This window comes from Papio anubis, chromosome 8 (genome assembly GCF_008728515.1).
Source record: "Papio anubis isolate 15944 chromosome 8, Panubis1.0, whole genome shotgun sequence".
Lineage (NCBI taxonomy): Eukaryota > Metazoa > Chordata > Mammalia > Primates > Cercopithecidae > Papio > Papio anubis.
In genome coordinates this window covers 360,405-372,199 of record NC_044983.1, presented here as the reverse complement: position 1 = coordinate 372,199, position 11,795 = coordinate 360,405, and the positions used below count along the sequence as shown (strand labels likewise).

Here is an 11,795-nt window from a genome sequence, read left to right as displayed (position 1 = left end):
ATCACTTGAGCCTGGGAGGTCAAGGCTGCAGTGAACCATGATGGTGCCATTGCACTCTAGCCTGAGGGACAGAGCAAGACCCTGTCTCAAAAAAAAAAAAAAAAGTTTCTCTGGTGCTCTGGGGTAGAGGCTGTCTAGAGTAACTCTCCTCCTGGTACAAGATCTTTACTAACAAGCCTTTCCCTTATCAGTGTCAGTTCCTTTACAAAAGAGGAAACTTACACATTAATTTAGGCATTTTATGAGGAGGCAAAGAGCATTCTTGTGTTGGCTCTCAATTTTTAAATTTTTTTTCACTGCAGCCCCCAGCTCCCAGGTTCAAGTGAGCCTCCCACCTCAGCCTCCTGAGTAGCTGGGACGATAAGCTCATGCCACCACACCCACCTAATTTTTTTACTTTTTTCTAAAAACGGGGGTCTCCCTATGTTGCCCATGCTGGTCTCAAACTCCTGGGCTCAAGAAATCCTCTGACCCCAGCCTCCCAAAATTCTGGAATTACTGGCATGAGCCACTGTGCCTGGCCTTCAATTTCTTTTAGCTCAAACTAATCAATATGCTATTGTTGCATATTTTGGGGTAGCAAGTTCTGGACCCCTTAAGTTAAAGCAGACGATGTTGGTCCTAATCCAGCCACTGAACTTGGTATTCTGACATTGGACAAGTAGCCTCAGCCCCTCAGTCTCCATCTCCTCTTCTTTAAAGAGAAAATAATAATCATTGCAAACCGCCAAACTTGCAGAGGTATGCAGAGGTTCAAAGCAAACGTCAGATGTGAGGAAGCAGCATTTGTAAATTTAATTCAATCAACTTCTGTCTAGCATCTGATATGAGTCAAGTCATGTGTTGGGCACAGAGGGCAGCTCAGAGATAACCCTGCTGTGACCTCGGATCTGATGGTGCTGCCATGATCGCTTCTGTACAAATTCAAACTGCTGTCTTCACTTGCAAACCAGAATTACAAGGAAGACTTTCTTGAGCTCATGAGTTCAATCTGAAATCTTACAGAATGTAGAAGAAAATTCAGGGACATTTGTAAAGTTGCCACCTAGAAAAGATTTAATCTCCAATAAACATTATAATACACAGAAAGCCAAAAATAAAATATTTACACATCCTGAAAGATAGTGGTCATTTGTGACATTGTCACTTTGAAAGTTCCTGTATGGGAGGATCCTTTATGAGAAGGATCCTTCAAAGTGACAGATCCTTTCAGCTCGACTTTCTTTCCTCAAAAATGAATTACTAGGATTTCCACTCATGGGAAGATGAAGATGTAATTTTCTCTATTCCTCATGTTAAGTTCAATTAAAAACCACACAGCATATAGAAAGGAAACAAAAACTGGAAGGTGAGAAGAAAGCATACTGACTGGGGACCCCAGCATTGAGAAGTGGCACGAGGTGAGCCATGGATTTTTCCTGGTGTATCCCAGACCTGGAGCTGAAGAAGCCAGGAAACTACAACACAGACAATAATAGGCCCAAGGGAAGCCTGCTCACACCGGCCACAGGACCAGAAACCAGGGAGCCTAGAGAGAGAATGTTCAGGCAGAGAGAGCTGGGGCCACAGCTTCACTTGTGCCAACCTTACTTGCACCAGCAAAGGGTATGGGGGCCTAGACTCCCCTGCTCAAAGATCTGCAAAGAGGCAACAAAACCAACAAAGCTCTGCCTGGGCTGACAACAAAACCAAGAGAGAAGGTACTGATCAGCATCAGGAATGAGACAGGGCATCACTACAGACCCCACAGACATCCAAAGACAATGAGAGAACACCATGAACAACTTTACACAGATAAATTTGACAACTTAGATGAAATGGAACAATTCTTCAAAATACACAAACTTCCACAACTCACCCAATATGGAATAAACAATTCAACTATACCTATATCTATTAAGGACATTAAATTCATAATTTAAGAAGTCCTCAAAAGATAGCTCCAGGCTCAGATGATTTCACTGGAGAATTCTAACAAATATTTATATGAGAATTAACACTAATTCTACACAATCACTTTCAGAAAACGGAAGAGAGAATGCTTCCTGATTGATTTTATGAAGCTGATATTACACTGATACAAAAATCAGACAAAAAGACAGTACACAAAAAGAAAACCATGAACCAATACTTCCCATAAATACAGATACAAAAATTCTTAACATAATATTAGCAAATAGAAGTCAGCAATGTAAGATATAATTATTCACCCATGGCCATGAGGTTCATTCCAAAATAAACACACAAAAATCCATTGCATTTCTATATACTAGGAAGGCACACGTGGATGCTGAAATTAAAGATATGATACCATTTATAATTACTAAAAAGAAATGTGTGTGAATGTAACACATCCTCTACAGGACTGGTGTGCTGAAAACTAGACAACACTGATGAAAGAAAGCAGAATCTAAATAAATAGAGGTAGCTTACCAATGGATTGAAAGACACGACATAGTAAGGATACCAGTTCTCCCCAAATTGATATACAAGTTTAGCAAAATTCTTATTAAAACCCCAACAATTAGCTGAGCATAATGGCTCACACCTATAATCCCAGCACTTTGGGAGGCTGAGGCAGGCAGATCACCTGAGGTCAGGAGTAAGACCAGCCTGGCCAACATGGCAAAACTCCATCTCTACTACAAGTACAAAAATTAGCTGGATATGGTGGCACACACCTTTAATCACAGCTACTCAGAAGGCTGAGGCACAAGAACTGTTTGAACCTGGGAGGCAGAGGTTGCAGTGAACCAAGATTGTGCCACTGCACTCCAGCCTGGGCGACAGATTGAGATTCCATCTCAAAACCCAACAATTCATTTTTGAAATATAGACAAAATTATTCCAAAATTTGATGAAAAGGCAAAGGAACTAAATTAGCTAAAACAATTTTGGAAAGAATAAAGTGGGAGGGAACACTTTATCCAATTTCAAGGCTTATTTTACAGTGACAGAAAAGACAGTGTGACACTTGTAGAAGGGCAGACCCTGGATCAAGATTAGAGACCCTGAAATACACCTGCATGAATTCGCCATGCTGACGTTTGATGAAGGTATGCGTGCAGCTTGGGAGAGGAGGTCTCTGTCCACAAGCAGTGGGAGGCACCAGACCTCTGAGGCAAAAATAAGCCTCAACCTGAGTCTCACGTCTCTTACAAAATTAGCTCAATGTGGACCCCGGACACGCATATCAGGAAAAGTGCAGGAGAAAATCATCAGGGTCTACCAAGGCAAGGAGTTCTTACTCTTGACACTAAACACCCAAAGGAAAATGATTACAAATTGGACTTTGGCAAAAACGTAAAACTTGCTCTGTGAAAGACCCTGCCAAGAGGATGCGAGACAAGCTCCAGGTGGGAGCGGCCCACACAAATCCCACACCAGACCGGCAGCTTGAACACTCAGAGAACGCTCACACTCCAACAGGACAGGAAAGCCAACACTGCAATCAGAAAATGAGTGAAAGATCTGTAGAGGCATTTCACAAAGAGGACGTAGAGATGGCAAATAAGGACATGAGAACACTCCACAGCATTAGTCATCAGAAAACTGCAAATTGAAACCACTGCGCCCCTATCCCGATGGCTAACATGACAGTGACAGTGCCAGGCCCTGGGCCAGGGAGAGGCCGCTTGCTCTGCTTTGCTGCTGGGAACAGGAGATGGTGCAGATGCCCTGGAGGGCACCAGGCAGTGGCTTTAAAAACTAAACCTGCGGGCTGGGCACGGTGGCTCAAGCCTGTAATCCCAGCACTTTGGGAGGCCGAGACGGGCGGATCACGAGGTCAGGAGATCGAGACCATTCTGGCTAACACGGTGAAACCCCGTCTCTACTAAAAAATACAAAAAACTAGCCGGGCGAGGTGGCAGGCCCCTGTAGTCCCAGCTACCTCAGGAGGCTGAGGCAGGAGAATGGCGTGAATCTGGGAGGCGGAGCTTGCAGTGAGCTGAGATCCGGCCACTGCACTCCAGCCTGGGCGACAGAGCCAGACTCCGTCTCAAAAAAAAAAATACGTCAGCTTGTCCTTCAATGCCTGAAGGGTCAAATTGCCTTATGTCTGACCATGAAATTCTACCCCCACGCTAAAAGGGAGTGAATATGATACCATGACCTGGATGAATCTCCAGAGAATTGTGCTGAGTAGGAAAAAAAGTTAATCGCAGAAAGGTATAGACTGCATGATTCCAATTACAAAACATTCTTGCAACAAAATTAGAGAAGAGGGAGAGCAGAGGAGTGGCCGTCAGGGTAGCAGGGAGACACAGGGCTCAGGTGCAGCCGTGAAAGGCATGGCTGGGTTGAATCTTGGCCAGATGGGTGTTGACACTGGGCTGTGCCGATGTGACATGGTTTTGCAGGATATCAGCACTGGGGGAGGGGATGAAGATAATGTAGGAGCTCTGCATAATTTCTTACACCTGCTTGTGAATTAAAGGGTTTAATTTAAAAGATGAATTACTAAATCCCTAGTTATGTAACCGCTTATCTAATTTTTAAAGAACTTGGATCTAATAAAAATATTACATATATTTCATCTAAAAGCACTTCAATCTGGTTCTTTAATCTGAAGCTCCCAAAGTAATTTCAGGAGTCACCACTGGGACATCAGCTGTTGGGGACCAACTAAAAACAAAACAAACAAACAAACAAAACTTCAAGCTTCCTAGTGCCTTAGAATCCATGGAAATAAATCGTATTCCCATTTCTACAGAAGAAACTACAATTTGTTTTTCATGGTGTCATTGTTGCAGTTGAATAAACATGAGGTGAATCATAATGGACTGCAGCATCATTAAACACGCTGGGTGTCCTGGCCTAGAACTGGTAGGAGGCAAATGCATCTCAGGAGGACACAGCTGTCGCCCGATCTGGGAGGGGCTGTCACATGCAGGAGGGATGAGGCTGTGGGTAGCTGCAGAGGCAAAGCGTGGGTGTGAGCTGCAGGGGCAGGCTGCTTTTCCTCAAAATGAGAAAACGGCAGCACAGGTCAGCTCACCTTGAGGGGCAGTGGCAGAGTCTGGGGGGCCAGGGTGTTGAGGTGGGGTCTGGCATGGGGGGTCTGGGCACTGAGGCGGGGTGGAGTGTGGGGGGCCTGGGTGTTGAGGTGGGGTCTGGCATGGGGGTCTGGGCACTGAGAGGCAGGGTGGAGTGTGGGGGCCTGGGTGTTGAGGTGGGGTCGGGTGGTGCTGGGGGTCGAGCTGAGGTGGGTTGGAGTGTGGGGTCCCGAGGCTGAGGGGTGGAGTGTGTGGGGAATCCGGGCTGGTGATGGAGTGTAGGGGAGTCCCGGGCACTGAGGTGGGTTGGAGTGTGGGGGTCCTGGCTGAGGTGGGTTGGAGTGTGGGGTCCCCGGCGCTGAGGCGGGGTGGGTGTGGGGAGTCAGGCTGAGGTGGGTTGGGTGTGGAGGTTCCGGGGCTGAGGCGGGGTGGGTGTGGGGTCGAGGCGTGGCGGGTTGGAGTGTGGGGGTCCCCGGCGCTGAGGGGGTGGAGTGTGGGGGTCGGCTGAGGGTGGAGTGTGGGGTCGGCGCTGAGGGTGGGTGTGGGGTCGGGCTGGCGGGAGTGGAGTGTGGGGGTCAGGCGCTGAGGGGGTGGAGTGTGGGGTCCGGGCTGAGGGGAGTGGAGTGTGTGGGGTCCCAGCTGGCCCGGGTGGAGTGTGGGGGTCAGGCTGAGGCCCGAGGTTGGAGTGTGGGGTCCCGGCTGAGGGGGGGGTGGAGTGTGGGGGTCCCCGGCGCTGAGGCGGGGTCGGCCCTGGGAGCTGATGGTGCCCTTAGGAGCCTGACTTCCCCCCACTCCCTGACCCGGCCCTCGTTGGTGAGAAACCTGGACATATCCTGGGACGTTTGAGGCAGCCACGCAGCATCCTGAGGGTGGCCGTATCTGCCCTCTGTCCACTCACAGCCCCATGCTCCTTCAGGGGGAGGACGTGGCTCCCCCAGGCTGAGCCCCACTTCTGTACCCACAAGCGCAGTGGGAGAAACTCAAAAGGGCCCGCTCGCTGCCCTGATTCTCTTTGCCTGTGAGCCAGTGTGGAATGAACGGGTAGCGGGATGCTGAGTGCCAGCGTGGCAATATTTGTGGATTATTTGTGGATGCCTCGTTTTAGTCACGGCTGGGTCCTGACCTAAAGCAATTTTTCTGGTGTACTTTGTGGTCAAAAGAATTTGAAGCCACTGCTTTAGGGCCTGTGTTTTCTAAGGGGATGTTTATTTAAAATGGGGCCTGCGTGTGCCCCTCCAGCCTCAGGGAGGGGCCTGGGTGTGCCATTGGGTGCCTACTGGTCCACCAGAGCCTAGCAGGTATCCCAGGAACCCTCCTTGGTCTTGGGGCTCCCCTGTCCCCCCTTGGAGGTCAGAGTCAGAGTTTCTTAACCAGGGCATTTTCAAAACCCTCCTCGTTGGGCGTGATCTCCAGAGATCCCAGTCCTAGTGGTCTGTGTGGCTCAGCCCTCCCTCCCATCCAGAGTCTCTGAGAGAGCTGCCGGTGAGTCCTGCAGATGCTTCAAGCTCGAACCCATTGGTCTGTGTGGTACGTGGTACAAACCTGGAGAGGCCTGCGGAGAGGGAGAGAGAATGAGATCAAGACAGATCCTGCGGACGCGTGTGGTATGAGCGGAGGGCTTGCCTGGGTATCTCACACAGCCTGCACTGACGGGCCAATCAAAGCTCATCCTGCTCTGTCCCTCTTGCTTCCCGCTGCCCAGCACCTCCCTTCCCTCCAGGCCTCCAGCACCTATGCCTTCTGACCCCTCCGTCAAGGTGCTCTCTGCCTGTGTGTCTCTCTGTCTCTGTGGGTGTGTGTCTCTGTCTCTCTGTGTCTCTCTCTGTCTCCTCCTCCTTGTTTCACTCCCTCCCACTTCCTGGTAAACCTCCTCACTGGAGGGGCGGCCACATGTCTTTCTGATCATGGGTTTGTCGCTGGTTGTGGAAATTCCCGTTAAAAATATTTGCAGTTGGTGCTTTGAGCAGTGGGATGTGCAAAATCATGCAGGGCTGCCCTCCAGAGCCATGAGGTTCCAGGTGCAGCATGAGTGGCCCTGGAGTGCCCTCGCCCCTGCCTGCCCCCTGCTCCTGGCCAGGCGGTAGCTCCCGGCTTCTTGCTGCTCCCTCGATCCTGATCCTGATGGTCACAGTTCTATCAATGCTTGGGGGAGGTGGGAGGGGTGGCCTGTGCTGTCCAGTATCCCCTCGAGAGAGTTCTGGGAGCGTGGCAGTTCCTGTGGAAAAGCCCTGCCATCTGGATGACACTGAGCAGTTTCAGGACATAGAAAACCCTGTGAGGCTCCAGACAGGTGAAACGTGGCAATGCCTCTAAGCGGTGACTCCATGGCAGAGGGGGCTGAACGAGGGGATTAGAACCCAGGCTGCATGGCAGGCAACAGCCCCTTCCCACTCCCAATGCCTTCCACTTCTCCTCTCTGTCCTCTCTGTGCCAGGAGGAGTCGCCAGATGCACTCCTGCCCAGCTGTCTCCTCTAGCTTTGCAGTTCCAGGACTGAACCAAGGCAGCCACCACCCACCACATGGTGACTCCATGTTCTAAAGAGCCCAGATTTGGTAGAAGGAAGCTTGGCTTGAGGCCCCATTTGCCAGGTGACCGTGGATAAGTCCCTTCATAACCCACACAGTGGGAAAAGTGCCCATCATGTCATTATGCAAAGACAATATTCATGAAAGCACTTTATGAAGTGTGAAAGTACAAGCTTTTGAAAATATTAATACTTAAAGTCTTTCCATCTACCCCTAGTGGTCTATAAGGGTCTTCACACGTTTTTAAGGCGGGCTGTGTATCTGAGCATCTTTGTGCCAAGTCTGTATTTCCGTGTCTTCCCTCGTCATTAGCATAGTAATATCATAGTAATATTGCAGCGGCAAATCATGGGTTGGGAGAGAGGTCTTAGAAGCCAAGAACAATGGAGCTTTCTGAAATGTTTGTCCAAGTTCACGGGACTTGCCAGCACCACGGGCACTGAGTTTTCTAAATGGAAAAAGAAGAGCTAGCATGCATCTGCCCTGTGACATGCTCTGTGGAGTCCTAAGCAGGACAAAATGAGCCAGTGAAGAGAAGCAGGTACACGTCTCATTAAAATTCTGCATTAAGCCTGAACTTGCAACCTCTTACAATGCCTCTCTGTGACACTAAATGTGGAGAATATTCACATTTTGTTCATTGGAAAATGAGGGCTGGAAACAGAGACACAAGTGGTGTGAACTGCTCCCTACTCATGTTTCACCCTCCATCTGCCTGGCAGCCTCCCTGCAGCCTCCCTTCTCATCTCCCCCTCACCTTCTCCCTCACCTCCTAGCCTTTTCTCAGTTCCTCCCGCTCTATTTTCTCTTCTCCTCGTTCCCTGTCTGTGTCAGGAAGCTTGGGCTGTGCTGATTTACACAACTCTGTGCTGCAGGAACTACCTTGCTCCCTGTCTCGTGTAGCTTATGGCCTATGGTTCTTTTTATTTTCATTTCATTCATTCAACAAACATTCCAAGGTCTACAGTGTGCTGGGAGCATGTTTGGTTTACAAAGACAAGTAAGAGGCTTTCCTGTTCAGGGACTCAGCATCTGAGCAGATACGGGGTGCTCTAAACTGGCACCGCTGAGTGCATGTCTGGGAAGTGCCTGTGAGTTCAGCGAATCCAGCAAGGCTCTCTTGGTCGCCCTCAGACTGAGAACCTGTGACCCTGGTGGGGTGAGGAATGAGCCGTGGCCACTGCCAGAAACTCTGTTGGCTCCTCCTAGATAAGTCACACCGAAGGGGCATTGGCGACCTTGTTGGTGCCACAGAATCTCCTGCTCCAGCCCTGCTGTAGACCTACGGCTTTAGTTTACTCGCTTTATTATGACCCGTTGCCCTCAGTTCTTTTCGACCTCTTGGTAGGTGAGTGTCATGTTCTGTTCATTTCTGCAACCCCAGTACCAGGTGTGGCACCTGGTGTGTGGCAGATGCTCCGTAGATGTTTATTGGACTCCTAAAAGCAGCATTGTGTGGGGTGCTCTCCACCCTAAAGCAGTGGTCCCCAAGCTTTTTGGTACCAGGACCAGTTTCATGGAAGACAATTTTTCTACAGACCTGGTGGTAGGGGGGATGGTTTCAGGATGATTCAAGCATATTATCTTTATTGTGTACTTTATTTCTATTATTATTACATTGTAATATAATTATACAAGTCATCTCATGTCGAATCAGTGAGAACCCTGAGCTTGCTTTTCTGCAACTAGATGGTCCCATCTGAGGGTGATGGGAGACAGTGACAGATCAGCAGCCATTAGATTCTCATAAGGAGTGTGCAACTTAGATCCCTCCTGTGCACCGTTCACAACAGGAGGTGTGAGAGTCTATCCAGGAGAATCTAATGCCATTACTGCTCTGACAGGAGGCAGAGCTCAGGCATTAGATTCTCATAAGGACCATGCGACTTAGATCCCTCATGTGCACAGTTCACAACAAGGTTTGTGCTCCCATGAGAATCTAATGCCGCCACTGCTCTGAGAGGAGGCAATGGGGAGCAGCTGGAAATACAGATGAGGCTTCGCTCACTCACCTGTCACTCACCTGCTGTGCAGCCCAGTTCCTTACAGGCCACAAACCAGTACTGGTCCTTGACCCAGGGGTTGGGGATCCTTGCCCTGATGTGCCCTGCAGTGCTCTGATCAGTGGAACTGGCTTGGTGAGAGAGTTGTACAGAGGCACTTAAAATATCCAAATAGAGAATAAAGCATTTCTCATCACATGTGGTTAAAAGTGGGTGTGTTTCCAGGTGGTAGATTGTTTGGCTTGGTACCCAGTCTGGTACCCAGCCCAGGCCTTCCCACGGGACCTTCAGGAGAGACAAGGCCCCATCCCAGAGTGTGCCTCATTGAAAAAGGATTTCGAGGAATGGCAGCTGCAGGAGAAGCTCTAAGAAGTCGCCCTTTTGGAAGAGGAGTTTGCCTCTGTGAAGGAATCTCTACCTACCGGGTATCTCCTCTGGGATCCAAGAGGAGGAGGAAAACTCAGTTACAAGAGACACTTGTTGAGGAGAAAGCTCTATTGCAAGCCCACAACAAGTTGTGACCTCGGTCACCTGCCTTTCTGGTCACCTCCCCACTGCTGGCCACCCCCACCTTCTTTCTTTGTTTTAGTTGAAGATAAGCTAGGGTTCTGGGCCACCTCCTGCAGATTTGCACATCTTCCCCTGGAGTCTCCCACCCATGCATGAGGTGTGTGGATTAATAGACTTCTGTTTTTCTCTTGTTCATCTGCCGTAGGTTACAGGCATCCAATTTTTCTTCTCCTACGGGGAAACAATTTGCTCCACTGGGAAGAGGGGAAAAGGTCACAGAAAGGCAAGTTGACCAGAAGACCCCTCACAGCGTCCCCTTATCACCACCTCCTTTGTCTCTAGGGAAGGCGTGGGGGCTGGTGGTGCATTGGCTAGGTACAGGGGCAATGGCCACAGCTGGGACCACTGTGGAAGCCCCCATACTGAAGACCCACTGCCTGATCTCATCATTTTACATCACTCTGTGACCTATGACTTTGACCCTCTCTCCTAACTGGCCTGGCCTGGTGGGAGCAGTAGCCACTTATTTAGGTCTAAGGACTCCAGGCTCTAGGGCTTTGCAGATGCAGGCAGATTTGGGGCCTGAGCAGAGGCAGGAATGAACTTGGAACACAACCCTCAGAAGTTCTGAGGTAGTCCTGGCCATGGGGTCCATGCAAGGACTACATCCCACAGCTTTCTGCTTTCCACTCTGCCATCAGTGCCCACACATGGTTCAGGAGGTGGAGATCATGAGATGGCACCTGTGTCCACGCACTCGGCTCTAGTTCTGCTCAAGGCTTGTGGTATTGTTCATGGAAACAGAGGATGCTGGAAGCAAAGGGCTGGTTTTGCCGCAGAACTACAGCATCTGTGGGCGAGTATGGGGGTTCAGGCCATGTCCAACCAGCTGGCCCCTGCAGCAGGACCTCCACAGCCTCCAGCCTCTGGGGACTTTAGGACCTAATGGAGACTTTTATTGGCACAGCTCTAAGTTGTTCAGCTCAGTCTCTTTCAGCAATTCCCGAATTGCAGCCTGTGTGTAATGAAAACTACCAGCAAAATTAAAAGCAATGTGTCCTCTACTCATAATTATTTTTTAAAATAAAATTTCAGAAACTAATTATTGAAATTTTATAAGCTGCATCTGCCTCAAATTCCAGTTAAGCCTAGTAGCCCTGCTCTGTTTTATACATCAACACCCAAATTATTTGTTGCTATTTAAAACGTAACTTTCTGCATATTTTTAAGGTTTTACTTGTAATTTTTATTACACTCATACATGTAAAATTCTTAAACGGCTAAGAATAGGTACTACACTTGATCTTAGCCAAAAGGGCAAGAATCACTGCATGCAAAGCTTTTAAGAGCCCAGCATTACTGCCTGGTTTGTGGTGAAAGCAGCTTCTTTATTCCACCCTCAGTCCCTGCGCCTATCACTGTGTTTCTTGGTGTTTCCCTCCTGTGAGTGAACAACATGCTTGTGTTTCATGTTGTTTATTTGGGGGCTCATCTATTGATTTCCTTCAATGATGGAGGAGGACTTAACCTTTCTGCTAAGCACATGCATGCACCCACACTCTCTGCACCCTCTTCTCCTCCAGTGTGATAGCCACACTCTGTGATGACCTCCGTATTCCAGGTTGCCATCCTGTGATCACGCAGAGCTTATTCTCAGCTAAGCTGTGTAATTGTAAAATGATTAAATTTTCCTTCATGCACTCCCTGTTTCCTCTGGGGTTGGGAGCTGTTGCATTTTAGTTGTTATTTCCTTAGACT

At 49.0% G+C, this 11,795-nt stretch overlaps 1 pseudogene; it reads right to left on the bottom strand.

Moving 5' to 3' along the window:
• Positions 1 to 11,263: 11,263 nt before the first annotated feature.
• On the bottom strand, positions 11,264 to 11,366 carry LOC116268790 (annotated as a pseudogene).
• Between the last annotated feature and the right edge of the window lie 429 nt (positions 11,367 to 11,795).